The sequence below is a fragment of the Schistocerca cancellata genome, chromosome 4 (genome assembly GCF_023864275.1).
Source record: "Schistocerca cancellata isolate TAMUIC-IGC-003103 chromosome 4, iqSchCanc2.1, whole genome shotgun sequence".
Lineage (NCBI taxonomy): Eukaryota > Metazoa > Arthropoda > Insecta > Orthoptera > Acrididae > Schistocerca > Schistocerca cancellata.
In genome coordinates, this window is record NC_064629.1 from 835,379,492 (window position 1) to 835,395,178 (window position 15,687).

The 15,687-nt window shown below is 43.3% G+C and overlaps 1 protein-coding gene across 8 annotated transcripts in view; it reads left to right on the forward strand.

Moving 5' to 3' along the window:
* LOC126184907 (organic cation transporter protein) overlaps positions 1-15,687 on the forward strand; it is a 396,150-nt gene that overhangs the window by 306,776 nt on the left and 73,687 nt on the right. The gene's annotated exons all lie outside the window — the stretch shown is intronic.

The window sequence follows — 15,687 nt, forward strand, 5'->3', positions numbered from 1 at the left end:
CAGATTTGGCCGACAAGGGGAGGTCAGGTGATGGCTTACAGCCCGCATCTCGTGGTCGTGCGGTAGCGTTCTCGCTTCCCACGCCCGGGTTCCCGGGTTCGATTCCCGGCGGGGTCAGGGATTTTCTCTGCCTCATCATGGCTGGGTGTTGTGTGCTGTCCTTAGTTTAGTTAGGTTAAAGTAGTTCTAAGTTCTAGGGGACTGATGACCTCAGCAGTTAAGTCCCATAGTGCTCAGAGCCATTTGAACCATGTTTTTGTATAGAGATGTTTGGCGAAATTGAGACAGAAATCGGTCACACACAACAGTAAATATCTCAGTGACAAGATCCCATGTTTCCAGTTTCCATCGTCTCGCTCAATAATGCCTGCGCAAACACTTGCGAGTACACTTCGCACACTTCGGTGCATCGTACGAAGAGGAAGTCTTAATACCTTCGTCAATGTACAAATGAAGACGGCCAGAAGACTCTACGCTGAGTTATCGTGTTAACAAGTCACTGATATCCGGCAATTCTCCCGAAATGTCAAGGAACACTGTACACGCCGGGAAGTTTCATGGGCCACAGCAGACCTTTGAATTATTGCGCAAAGTGATGATGTCGATTTGAAACTTTTTCTCAGGAATATCTTTGTTCAGTGGATCCGGGTGTGGTACGCGTAAATGGGATTGTAGAAATTCAACAGGAAAGCTGAGTTAGTAAAATATGTGAATTGGTAACCACACTACTGGCCGTTAAAATGGCCACACCACGAAGATGACGTGCTACTGACGCGGAATTTAACCGACAGGAAGAAGATGCTGTGATATGCAAATGATTAGCTTTCAAGAGCATTCACACAAGGTTGGCGCCGGTGGCGACACCTACAACGTGCTGACATGAGGAAAGGTTCCAACCGATTTCTCATTCACAAACAGCAGTTGACCGGCGTTGCCTGGTGAAACGTTGTTGAGATGCCTCGTGTAAGGAGGAGAAATGCGTACCATCACGTTTCCGACTTTGATAAAGGTCGCATTGTAGCCTATCGCGATTACGGTTTATCGTATCACGACACTCCTGCTCGCGTTGGTCGAGATCCAATGACTGTTAGCAGAATATGGAATCGGTGCGTTCAGGAGGGTAATACGGAACGCCGTGCTGGATCCCAACGGCCTCGTATCACTAGCAGTCGAGATGACAGGCATCTTATCCGCATGGTTGTAACGGATCGTGCAGCCACGTCTCGATCCCTGAGTCAACAGATAGGGACGTTTGCAAGACAACAACCATCTGCACGAATAGTTCGACGACGTTTGCAGCAGCATGGACTATCAGCTCGGAGGCCATGGCTGCGATTACCCTTGACGCTGCATCACAGGCATGAGCGCCTGCGATGGTGTCCTCAACGACGAACCTGGGTGCACGAATGGCAAAACGTCATTGTTTCGAATGAATACAGGTTCTGTTTACAGCATCATGATGGTCGCATCTGTGTTTGGTGACATCGCGGTGAACGCACATTGGTAGCGTGTAGTCGTCATCGCCATACTGGCGTATCACCCGGCGTGATGTTATAGGTCCCATTGGTTACACGTCTCGGTCACCTCTTGTTCGAATTGACAGCACTTTTTAACAGTGGATGTTACATTTCAGATGTGTTACGACCCGTGGCTCTACCTTTCATTCGATCCCTGCGAAACTCTACATTTCAGCAGGATAATGCACGAGCGCATGTTGCAGGTCCTGTACGGGCCTTTCTGTATAAAGAAAATGTTCGACTGCTGCCCTGGCCAGCACATTCTCCAGATCTCTCACCAATTGAAAACGTCTGGTCACTGTTGGCTGAGCAACCGGCTCGTCACAATACGCCAGTCACTACTCTTGATGAACTGTGGTATCGTGTTGAAGCTGCATGGGCAGCTGTACCTGTACACACCATCCAAGCTCTGTTTGACTCAATGCCGAGGCGTATCAAGGCCGTTATTACGGTCAGAGGTGGTTTTCTGGGTACTGATTTCTCAGGATCGATGCACCCAAATTACGTGAAAATGTAATCACATGTCAGTTCTAGTATAATATATTTTTCCAATGAATACCCATTTATCATCTGCATTTATTCTTGGTGTAGCAATTTTAATGGCCAGCAGTGTAAGTTTCAGACTAAGATTTCAAAGCATCTCAATCAATCAATTATTTTCGGCATTCAATAAGTAACGTAACAAATTTTTTCCTCGGTCAGTTTATAGTTGAAAAAATGCGATGTTTGTTGTGGGGCATTGAGGAATTTTCCCGCTTCAGCCTCTATAGTTTCATGAAGCTCCGATAGGTGGCGCGCAATATGTAGCCTCCAAAATGGCGTTTGTAACGGAAGTGAGTTCCAAGCAGAGGGCTGTCATTGAGTTTCTTTTGGCGGAAAACAAGAACATCCCAGATATTCTCAGGCGCTTGCAGAATGTCTACGGAGACCAGGCAGTGAACAAAAGCGCGGTGAGTCGTCGGGCGACGCGTCTGCCATCATCGCAACAAGGTCGCTCAAACCTGTCTTATCTTCCACGTACCATTCGAAATAGCAGTTGTGATTCCTGCAGTTGTGGATCGTGCGGACACTCTCATTCGAGGAGATCGAAGGATCACAAACACCTCACTGCTCACCTGGACTTCTCTGTTTGTAGTGCTAACTCACTTGTCCACCAGTTGGGGTACCCAAAGGTGTGTGCCCACCTAACAGAAGACCACAACGAGCAACAAAGGACCATCGGTGCAGAATTGCTTGAACATTATAATGCTGATAGTGGCAATTTTTGGTCGAACTTCATCACTGGCGAAGAAACATGGGTTCACCAGTTCGAACAGGAAACAAAATAGCAATCTATGGAGTGGCGCCAAAAAAAGTTCAAAGCCGCACCCACAGCCGGTGAAGTCATGGCGACAGTCTTCTGGGACTATGAAGGGGTATTCTTTTTGATGTTCTTCCTCACGGTGCAACTATCAACTCTGAAGTGTATTGTTACCCTCAGGAAATTGAAGAAATTACTTTAGCGTGTTCCACACCAAAAAACTGCAAACAAAGTTGTCCTTCCCCATGACAACGCTAAGCCTGATACTAGCCTGTGCACCCGAGAGGGGCTCACACGCCACTGGACTCCAACCCACATATCGCATCTTCTGACTTCCATCTGTTTGACCAAATGAAGGATGTACTTGGCTGGAAGTAGCACGTGGATGATAAGGAGGTTATTGGTGCAGTAAGACGTCGGCTCCGATGTCGACCAGTAGAGTGATACCATGCGGGCATACAAGCCCTCCCTGTAAGGTGGCGTAAGGCCGTCACTTTGAACGGAGACTATTTTGGAAAATAGGGTTTTGTAACCAAAAGAGTGGGGAATAATATGATGAATTTCAATCCTGAATAGAACCAATCTGATTTCAGAAAAAAAGTTTCGTTACTGGCTCAGTTGGTTAGGGATTAGAGTTCTAAACACTTTCAGAGAGGTTCAATACTAAATTTATCAAAGGGCATTTCTTACAGTCACTTGAATTGCAAAAGCAGCGCGTATGTAAGAAATATCAATCCGCACTGTGGTTGGAATAGGCGATTAGTCGCGGGAAAGCTCACGGCTGACAAGATTACTGCTTTGAGAGTGGAGAAATAAGAGCTGCGTACTGTCACCCAAGAAAAGAATCGAAGGACACCAGGCTGATTTAAAAACAAGTCTTGCAGTAGTCAATTTCTGTTTAACACAACCTGAATTACTGGAATATATGTTTTGTTACTACAGTGTCTTTTCTTGCTATTAAAAAATCTTTTTTTTTGTTTTCATTCATTTTATATGAATCCATCTTCTGCAAATCTATGTCTCAACTTACAGGGTGCCATCTTTGGTAAGCCACAAAGACAGACAGCGTGCCGTGTTCCCTACCTTTGCGTGTAGCGTGCATAGCCTTTTCGGAACATTGTTTCTTTTTGGGTCCAGTATCTTAACCATTGTGACACATCGCCTGACTTGTACAAAACGGGCTACATGCTTGTCGTCTTAAGACTTCTCTAAGTTGGTGACACACTTCTGTCCATTGGCCGAGGTCAGATTAATACGACCCCATTCATCAGTTTTAAGCGATGGCTGTGCTGCATACAAGTACTGAAAATGGTGCCGCTGCGTGAGTGCTTGTGTCTAAATACGGTAGCAGCACTTTATACCATTAGATTATTTCGCTTTTAATTGATTAGCCGGCTGTCCTTCTTTACGAGAGTCGCGTCAGCTGTGATGACGTCATTAGAAACGGAGTCCACGCACATTTTTGGCAAGACCCTGCTCTAAATGTTAACTGAGACAACACAAGTGTGTTATGCATTTAAGGATTTTCTATAGTGTTTCAGCATCATCGTTAATGTTAACGAACGATTTCGACGTAGCTTTGCAGAATAACTTCACATTAATGACTGAAAACAGAAAATACAGCGAAGGCTCTTAACTTTTATTTATTTAGATTTTAAGATGCTCTCTAGTTCTCAGAAATTAACTTGTTAATTTTATTCAGTATGACATCTAGTGTACAAACACAACAAAAATTAAAATATTCGTGTCAATATTATACAAGGTGAGCTTTTTTTATCTTGAGACAATGAAATATGTCAAAAATTACCCGTGGGATTAAAAAAACGGAAAATTACATATTCAATATTTTTAAAAATGCTGTCTGGTGGTACTAATGTCGACCTCCTGCTACACTCCCAGGAGTGAGACAGGGCAGGGGGCATTGAAATGTTAATTAGAAACATCCCATTTTTATTGTAGATTCGGATTATTTCACAGGAAGTGCTCAAAAATGTCGCCGCCCACTTCGAAGCACTTATTTATCTGTCCATGGAACGATTCAACACAACTGAGACGTGTTTCCGATGTCATCCTCTGACACGCATTGGCGATACGCTGAATCATGCTATCGTGCATTATTAGCACTAAATTATGAACTTCACGTTTTTTAGGTGGAGTACTGTCGAATAACCTGACAAAAAGAAGCGCTTAATCGCACACTGTTTAGAAAACGTTGAGCATAAAGGGTTACAGCAACATATACATTCCTATCACTTTCTCGATAAATGTAAACCATTTCAATTTTTTCTTCTATCACAATAGTTTACATTCTAGCTAATAACACAGTAACGTCATGAAGGAACGTATTTAAGAGATGAAGGGCAATGTGCACGCAATGAGTTCAAGTCAAATAGTGAATGAATGAGTATTTCAAAACAGCTACACGGAAAAAACTGCAAACACTGAGTTGTTTACCACACACGACTGTGTTTATGGTTTTGATCCAATCCATTTTTCATGGGACTCAATTGTGTTATTTGTCGATTTGAGCGCCAACTATCACGCGACGAGAAAAGTGTTAAGTTACGTTTTTTCCCGTATTCTACAGTAAAATGTTTCACCACGCCGCAGGGTGGTCAACATTGGTATCGGGGGACACCATTTTTAAAAATACTGAACACTTTTTTTCCGTTTTTTAATCTTTGAGCTATATCGTTGTCTCACGATATAAAACCCACCCTGTGTATTAGAGAGAGGTGTGTGCACACGAGGGAGAGATGAAATGGTAAGGCTTGCTTGAAGATTAGTCTGGATCTCGCGGGAAAAATTGCAAAAATGATGTCTGGATCAATATTATTTACTTTATGAAAAGCATATTAATTAATAAAGGACATAGTTACATCAGGAACGGAACAACTGCAAGATAAATTTTAAGGGTTTTTGAGAACGCCGAAGCTAAATCTCCTTAACTTGTTCGTTAACAGTAGGTAGTATCCTGAAACCATGCTCGAGATTTCTGAACACCTGTATTGATCTCTCGTGCAAAATGACGCAAGAAATGCTTTCCCTTTTCTCGTAGAAACAAATACGTTCTAGAAACTGGAAAATGTATCATAGTTGCCGTTTCACAAACGCTACACACAGTTTTAATTTACTTATCGTAGCTTAAATGTATTCTTTCGCGGAAACATTGCAATAGTTACTGTACTTCTACATCTACATCATATTCCGCAAGCCACATAATGGTGTTGGCGGAGGGTACTTTCGGTACCACTATCTGATCCCTCCAACCTTGTTCCACTCGCGATCGGTGCGTGGGAAGAATGATTGTCGGTAAGCCTCTGTATTGGCTCTAATTTCTCGAATTTCCTCCTCGTGGTCAATACGCGAGATGTATGTGGGGGGAAGTTAATATGTTGTCCGACTCCTCCTGAAAAGTGCTGTCACGAAATTTCAACAGTAAATCTCTCCGTGATGCACAACGCCTCTCTTGGAACGTCTATCAGTGGAGTTTGTTTGGCATCTCCGTAACGCTCTCTCGTCAGCTAAACGATGCCGAGGCGAAACGCGCTGCTCTTCATTGGGTCTTCTCTATCTCCTCTATCAGTCCTACTTGATAGGGATCCCAGATAGATGAACAATACTCAAGAATCAGACGAACAAGCGTCTTATAAGCCATTTGTTTCATGGTAGAGTTACATTGCCTTAAGAGTCTTCCGATGAAACTGAGTCTGGAGTCTGCTTTTCCCACTTCCTATTTTATATGGTCATTCCACTTAAGGTCGCTCTGGATAGTTACGCCTAGATATTTTACGGCAGACGCTGTCTCCAGCTGTTTGTCATTAATAGTGTAGCTGTACAGTACTGGATTTCTTTTCCTATGTATGCGCAATATGTTACATTTATTTACGTTCAGGGTCAACTGCTAGAGTCCGCACCATTCATAAATTCTCTGCAGGTCGTTCTGCAAATTCTTAATATCTTCTGGCGTTTCTACTTTGGTATAGATAACTGCATCATCTGCGAATAGTCTTAAAGAGCGTCCGACGATTTCTATTAGATCATTTATATATATTGTAAACAGCAACGGTCCTATCACACTTCCCTGTGGTACTCCGGATATTACCTTTACATCTGTCGATTTTATTCCGTTAAGAGCGACGTGTTGAGTTTTATCTGCAAGAAAGTCTTGAATCCAATCACAGGTCTGCTCCGATACTCCGTAAGCTCGCATTTTTTTCATTAAACGGCAATCCGGAACGGTGTCAAATGCCTTACTGAAATCAAGGAACACGGCATCAGCCGGCCGGAGTGGCCGTGCGGTTCTAGGCGCTTCAATCCGGAACCGCGTGACCGCTACGGTCGCAGGTTCGAATCCTGCCTCGGGCATGGATGTGTGTGATGTCCTTAGATTAGTTACGTTTAAGAAGTTCTAAGTTCTAGGGGACTGATGACCACAGATGTTAAGTCCCATAGCGCTCAGAGCCATTTGAACACGGCATCAAGCTGTGCTCCGTTGTCCATTGCGCTGTCGAGCTGGGTTTCGCAGGATACCTGTTTGCGGAAATCTTGTTGATTTTTATAGAGATGTCTATTTTCCAAGAACGTCATAATTCTTGACCATAAAACATGTTCCATAATTCTACAACAGATTGATGTCAACGATATAGGTCTATAATTGTGTGGATCTGTCTTACGACCTTCCTTAAAAACGGGAATGACCTGCGCTTTTTTCTAGTCTTTAGATACCTTTCGTTGCTCAAGCGATCGAGGATAAATTACTGCTAGAAGGGGAGCCAAGTCCTTTCGCATAATCATTATAGAATCTCATAGGTATCTCATTGGTCCTGAAGCCTTTCCACTACTAAGCGATTGCAGCTGCTTTTCAGTTCCGCGATCGGTTATCTCAATACCTGCCATTTCGATGTTCGTACGACGATTGAAAGGAGCGACAGTGTTACGATCTTCCGCTGTGAAACAACTTCGGAAGACCGAATTCAGTATTTCGGCCTTCTCCCTGTTATCTTCCGCTTCGGTGCCGGTGTGGTCGCTTAGAGAATGAATAGATCATTTTGAACCACTTACTGATTTTACATACGACAAAAATCTGTTAGGGTTTGTACTTAGGTCGGTTGACAACGTCTTACTTTCAGAATCATTGAACGCTTCTCTCATTGCTTTCCTTACGCCCATTTTCGCTTCTTTCAGCTTTTGTTTGTCAGCTAGGTTTTTATTTCTCTTGAATCTGAGATGAAGTGCTCTTTGTTTACGTAGAGCATTTCTAACACGGCTATTAAACCATGGTTGAGCTTTCCTTACTCGGATCTTTCCTTACTCAGAACATACTTGTCTAGAACATATTGAACGATGCCTTCGAATTTTTTCCATTTGTTCTCCACATCTTCGTCCTCATCGCCGATTATTTGATGCTGACTGCTGAGATATTCCGAAATTTGTATCCTGTCACCCTTGCTGAGGAAATATACTGCATCTTTCTACCTTTAACATTTCTTGTACGACACGTCGGCATTGATGCTGTGACAGCCTTATGTTTTGGTTTTTTCCCCTTTATTGGTATTTCATCCCCCCGCCCCATATGGACGGTGTATGGGCTGGCAGAAGTACAGTATTCCGCTCTTCAGCCAAGCGAGTAAAAAGATCTATAATGAGAATTAGAAACAAAATTTCGGGCTGTTTTTCTATTTTGAATTAAAAGTCAAGGGCGGACCGTTAGAAAACGAAAATATATACTTTTTAAAAACATATCGCAGGAAGGTGAATCCTTTTGATAAAAAAAAAAGGACGCTGAAGCGTGGAGATGATAGGTAGGAGCTCTGAAGTAGATAGTGGGAAATAGAGTCGGTATGAAAGACAGAGGGTGAGGAGTAATATGGTGTGTGGGTAGATTGGTGGTTACAAGAGGAAACGGATGGGGATGGATGGATAGGGATAAGGAGAGGGAGAGGGAGAGAGAGAGAGAGAGAGAGAGAGAGAGAGAGAGAGAGAGAGAGGAGCCCTCATGTGGAGTGGGATAGCTGGGGAAGAGTTCGAGTTGGTAGGGGGATAAATATCGTGGCGGATCTCATTCTTTGGGAGAGGAAATTGGTTGAACATGTGTTGAAACGTTTCGGCAAATCCAATATCTCTTATACTTCACTCCCGGTCTTCCGTTTGGTGAGCCCTCTTCGCAAAACTAACGATAGACCCAAATAAAACCTCCGAAAGAATTGCAGAGGTATACGAGAAATACTTCCTCTGTGAAGTGCAGAGTGGTCATAATTAAACTTTCAGCTGCAATTCGCATGAAAGTGCTATGAGACGAAGTGGCCATATGGATGCACTTTAATAACTCTCAGATGACTTGACCACACTTTTTATTATTTCCAAAGTCGCCTTACGCGTTTCGGCATTCCGTTATTTTAAAAGGCTTTAAAATAAAAAACAAATCTGGCATCGAAAGATACACTACTGGCCACTAAAATTACTACACCAAGAAGAAATGCAGATGATAAACGGGTATTCAATGGACAAATATATTATACTAAAACTGACATGTGATTACATTTTCACGCAATTTGGGTGCATAAATCCTGAGAAATCAGTACCGAGAACAACCACCTCTGGCCGCAATAACGGCCTTGATACGCCTGGGCATTGAGTCAAACAGAGGTTGGATGGAGTCTACAGGTACAGCTGCCCATGCAGCTTGAACACGATACCACAGTTCATCAAGAGTAGTGACTGGCGTATTGCGACGAGCCAGTTGCTCGGCCACCATTTACCAGACGTTTTCAATTGGTGAGAGATCTGGAGAATGTGCTGGCCAGGGCAGCAGTCAAACATTTTCTGTATCCAGAAAGGCCCGTACAGGACCTGCAACATGCGGTCGTGCATTATCCTGCTGAAATGTAGGATTTCGCAGGGATCGAATGAAGGGTAGAGCCATGGGTCGTAACACTTCTGAAATGTAACGTCCACTGTTCAAAGTGCCGTTAATGCGAACAAGAGGTGACCAAGACGTGTAACCAATGGCACCCCATACCATCACGCCGGGTGATACGCCAGTATGGCGATGATGAATACACGCTTCCAGTGTGCGGATGCGACCATCATGATGCTGTAAACAGAACCTGGATTCATCCGAAAAAATGACGTTCTGCCATTCGTGCACCCAGGTTCGTCGTTGAGTACACCATCGCAGGCGCTCCTGCCTGTGGTGCAGCGTCAAGGGTAACCGCAGCCATGGTATCCGAGCTGATAGTCCATGCTACTACAAACGTCGTTGAACTGTTCGTGCAGATGGTTGTTGTCTTGCAAACGTCCCCATCTGTTGACTCAGGGATCGAGACGTGGCTGAACGATCCGTTACAACCAAGCGGATAAGATGCCTGTCATCTCGACTGCTAGTGGTACGAGGCCGTTGGGATCCATCACGGCGTTCCGTATTACCCTCCTGAACCCACCGATTCCATATTCTGCTAACAGTCATTGGATCTCGATCAACGCGAGCAGCAATGTCGCGATACGATAAACCGCAATCGCGATAGGCTACATTGCGACCTTTATCAAAGTCGGAAACGTGATGGTACACATTTCTCCTCCTTACACGAGGCATCACAACAACGTTTCAACAGGCAACGCCGGTCATCTGCTGTTTGTGTATGAGAAATCGGTTGGAAACTTTCCTCATGTCAGCACGTTGTAGGTGTCGCCACAGGTGCCAACCTTGTGTGAATGCTCTGAAAAGCTAATCATTTGCATATCACAGCATCTTCTTCCTGTCGGTTAAATTTCGCGTCTGTAGCACGTCATCTTCGTGGTGTAGCAGTTTTAATGGCCAGTAGTGTGTGAAAATATTTTACATTTCACCATTGATGAAAGACATTGTACAATGAGCAGAATATGGTTTTCTAACCTACTAGTGTTATGTCAATCATATAAAATTGTACAGTAGATACATTGTATCTCGTTAACATTCTCATTCACTAGACAAGTGCAAACTGCTTCCAAGAAATACACTGGGAACCAAGGGGCCTAAACAGCCAGGCGTGATGAGGGCACGGGAGGTTACAGGATTATCTGTGGTGATTGCGAAAAAAATATATAGGACAGATCGGTAGGCCCTTCAAAAACATTTTAGAGAACATATGTACAGCAAAGAACAAACACAAACACCGTCCGAACAGGCCTTGAAGGCCCAACTCCGACCGGCCGCCGTGGCATCCTCAACCGTGAGGCGTCGCCGGATGCGAATACTGAAGGACATGTAGTCAGCAAACCGCTCTCCCGCCCGTTGTCAGTTTTCGTTGCCGGCGCCGACCGCCCTCCCACCCGTTGTCAGTTTTCGTTGCCGGCGCCGGCGCCGCTACTTCTCAGTCAAGTAGCTCCTCCATTAGCCTCACAGGGGCTGAGTGCAGCCGCTCGCCAACCACACTCAGCAGACCCGAACGGTGACCCATCCAAGTGCTAGCCAAGCGCTACGGTGCTTTAATTTCGGTGGACTGACTGGAACCTGTGTTACCATTGGAGCAAGGCCGTTCGCATGACAGCAGTGAATGCTGTATTACAAGACATCTTTTACGAAACAACCACACGTTAGGTGAAATTCAAACGAATCTTAAAATTCTGTACGACACCCCTAAGAGGCTATTATCAGATACGCTGAGGAATTGGAGATTTTTCAGATTAAACCTAAATTTTCTTCAGAAATACTAAACGAACAGATAGATTTCACCAAGAACTGGTTCTTCACTCCATTTTCGGAGCACTTACGGTTCTGCGCCCATCCTTGGGCCTCGATAGATGGCTACGCACTACACTTCGCCGATACACAGTATTCTTTTCGTGCTAAATTCTGTACCATTTTGTTTTTACCCCCAAGGCTGTACGCCTTTTGCCGGCCGTTGTGGCCGAGCGGTTCTAGGCGCTTCAGTCTGGAACCGCGCGACCGCTATGGTCGCAGGTTCGAATCCTGCCTCGGGCATGGATGTGTGTGATGTCCTTAGGTTCTAGGTGACTGATGACCTCAGATGTTAAGTCCCATAGTGCTCAGAGCCATTTTTTTTTTTTTGCACCTTTGTATGGCTTCCGCCTGTGTTTTACTTTTTACCTAAGATGAGTAAAATTTCAATTATTCACTACATATATAGAGTCATTTGCTCGTGATGGTCATGTGTGGATAGAGCATTCATAAGTAATTGTTACCGCTCGACGCTGCATGGCATAAACTGAAAACTCCTACAACAGCACTACTCTAGCTTTTCCATCCTGCTTTTCCTTTATTTTGTTTAAAGGCGTCATTGTAAAACGTTTGTAGTCACAGAATTACGAACACTTTTAAAGGTTTTTTTGCTATGTCAAGATTAATCTTGTTTACCCCTCCCCCCCACAGAACTCTTTTCATTACTTCATGGCGTTTTCCAATGTGTGTTATTTACAGAAAACAATTTTATGCTCATAGAAAAACAGAAGATCTTATGTACTTTATTTTAAGCTGCCAATTATAGGCGGCCGCGGCGGCCGAGCGGTTCTAGGCGCTTCAAAATGGTTCAAATGGCTCTGAGCACTATGGGACTTAAGATCTGTGGTCATCAGTCCGCTAGAACTTGGAACTACTTAAACCTAACTAACCTAAGGACATCACACACATCCATGCCCAAGGCAGGATTCGAACCTGCGACCGTAGTAGTCGCGCGGTTCCGGACTGAGCGCCTAGAACCGCTAGACCACCGCGACCGGCTCTAGGCGCTTCAGTCCGGAACCGCGCGACTGCTACGGTCTCAAGTTTGAATCCTGCATCGGGCATGGATGTGTGTGATGTCCTTAGGTTAGTTAGTTTAAGTAGTTCTAAGTTCTAGGGGACTGATGACTTCAGATGTTAAGTCCCATAGTGCTTGGAGCCATTTGAACCATTTGAATTTTTGCCAATTATAAACATATTCCCTTCCCACCCCCTTTTAGAGTCTCTATAATTTTTATTTTCGTTAATTTTTATCAGTTGTCATACATACAATTACAGCTTGTGGTACGTTATATAGTTATACATATTTCTTTTATCTTTGATTCCTAGACAAAATCGTGACATGTAATATAAATAGAAGGGAACAAGTTATGCAAGGCAGCACAATTGCCAGTGTACCATTAGCAGTAATATTGCACTGGATTTTACATGATTGTGTTTTGGATGGTGCTTTAGTTAAACTAGTGTTTGGGATTTCAGGAGTTCCAATTAGATAAGGCAATCTGGGATGGTTGCCATATACTATTGATAAAACTGATGTATGGCGTTCCAACGTAGCGCATTCTCAAAATGTTTGAATTCCCTGTATGGCGTTTATGCATTTGCTCCTATTGGCGGAAACAGCAATGCATGGGCACCACCTGCTCTTCATTAAGTGAGTGCTCCACGCCTCGATTGATATTTCTGTTCTTTGTAAATTATTATAAAATGATATTTATGTACTTTTACTGACGTCATTAATTTATATGCTGTAAGATGTCAAAAACTGTTTGTTAATAGACTGTTTGCCTCATATACCCTAGCGCCACTCTGCGGTCTCTTCCAACGTATTATCTTCGACCATTCAAAAGATCTGTTACACGTTTTTTGTAAGAAACAGAAATATCTTTTTGTAAAACATTATAAAGTGATTTCTATGAATTGTTTGTTGATGAAATTGTTTTATACGACATATCGGTGAAACTGTTTTGTGAGCAACGAAGTGCGACGTGTACCACGCATCCAGCGCTGCCTAGGGGTTCAGTCCACTTGACTTCCAGTTTGTTTCTTGGTTGCAGTTTGCACTTGTCTCGTGATTGATAACTTTGACGAGATATAATGTATCTATTGAACAATTTTATATGATAGACATAACATTGGTAAGCTAGAAAACGATATTTTACTCAATATACTGTATCTCTAATCAACTTTTGTGTTGTATTTTGTAGCCTTTGAAAATGATGGAATGTCGAAACGCGTAAGGCGATTTTGAAAATAATAAAAAGTGTGGTCAAGACATCTTAAAGTTATTAAACTGGAGAGGGCCCCCACGAAAAACGAGTTATGGTAGGACAATGAAACATTTTGGGAACATTTTTAAGGTCATGAGGAAGAGAGTTAACGAAGAAACCATTGAAAGAAACACATTTTAATTTCTACATGACAGGATAACATTTCTTAATTGTGTACCATGTTTACGTTCAGCGTTACAAACGTTGCTCAGTGTGCCGACAGCCTGGAAACTTGTCCGGATAACCATTTCACAACTGTCCGCAGCACTTTTCGGACGGTGGACCATGGAATGTTCAGCTGTCGTGACACAGCTCTTGCGCAACTTAAAGATAGTACATTGCGTTCAGCGTTCTCAGCTATGGCTACAGAACCTTCTTCAACAATTTGTGGAGCATTTGGCCGTCGGTCTCTCCCAGGAGAAATTCCCAAATCGGCAGTTAATTCGAACTACCGAACAATGTTTTCAATCCCGGTGCAGAAAGAGGACCTCTCCGCAATCCTTTAATGCGTCGATACTCGCGAAGCAGCACTATTGCTGTTGTTTTGATTAAACAAGTTTGCGAGTGATGCCCTGCTCACCTTGTCCAGAACTGTGTTGACTGTCTGCAACTGCATTGCACTCTGATACTTGTTTCAGCCCAACGCCGCCGTACCAGTAACGGCGCCTAATGGAAAATCATGACACTAACACTGCTAACACAGCAAATCCTGCAGCGTACAGTCTGAACATCATTCCTATAAAGTTGAGTACCCATAGGTAAATTGTTTTTCCTCTACACTGGCTCAAGTACCGAAAACTATACAACAACGTTAACTGCAGCGTGTGAAAACCATTATTTGAATCTATGTTCTCAAAAACTTGCCAGTGTACTCCCAGCTTAAAACGATACGTTGTTTTAACTGCAGTTTGTTGAGTCTTTACAAAAATGTCGCAAGGCCCCAGGGGACCTTGAACTCCAGATTAAGAACGGCTTGTCCACAGTATTCGTTTATGTTGCTGATAAACTTTTACCTTACATCATCCGAGAATCAGTCTGATGACGACCATGTAAGTATTAACTGCTACAGAACGTCCACAGTTGGTGTTCCGATGCTTAAGCTTTCCTTAGTTGTTAGGGAACAGCGTTTGAATATTTCCTCAGGATATCCGGCTCTTTAATTTTTTCTCACAGTTTTTTTTTTTCGCTTGCATTGTGTTGTTATACAACAAGAGCTCACATCTTAGACATCCTGCCCAGTACGAGTCTATGTGGCGAATAATGGAGAGATGGCACGTGTAATCATTTCGAGTAGCTACGGAATAGATTGATGGCGATACCGGTATCTTAGCTCAGAGCTTTACGTTGCCTCGCTTTGACATGTTGTCGATTTTCGCTACTAAAATTCGTCGTAAACAGCCTATCACAAATTGCGAAGAATAGTGATGTCCATACCTGAAACACTATAGGGAGAATGTCCCTCATCCATGGTTAAAACTGTCAGTCGCTCAGAAGGGAGTTCAATAAGCATTAATAAAAATTTTTTGATCGTTTGCCCAATAACGTAAAATGTCTGACAGCTGGTAAAGCAAGTTTTCGTGACAACTACTTCTATTTCACAGACGTAGTTTTATTTAAAAACTGGCGGCAAGCTTTGAAGTGTAGCTGCATGAGTAAGACTGTAGAAGGATATTAAATCTAATCATATATACATATCCTGTAAACTGATTTGTTCCACATTTAGATAAAGAAAGTAGGTCAAACGATCACTGGAACATGGAGCTAACCACGCAACCAACCCTACCGAACTAGATGATGTGATAGAAATGATCCAACTCGTATACGGAAGAAACGGGATATAAATTACCGTCCAGCAATCCTAATTTGTCACTACTGCTTCCT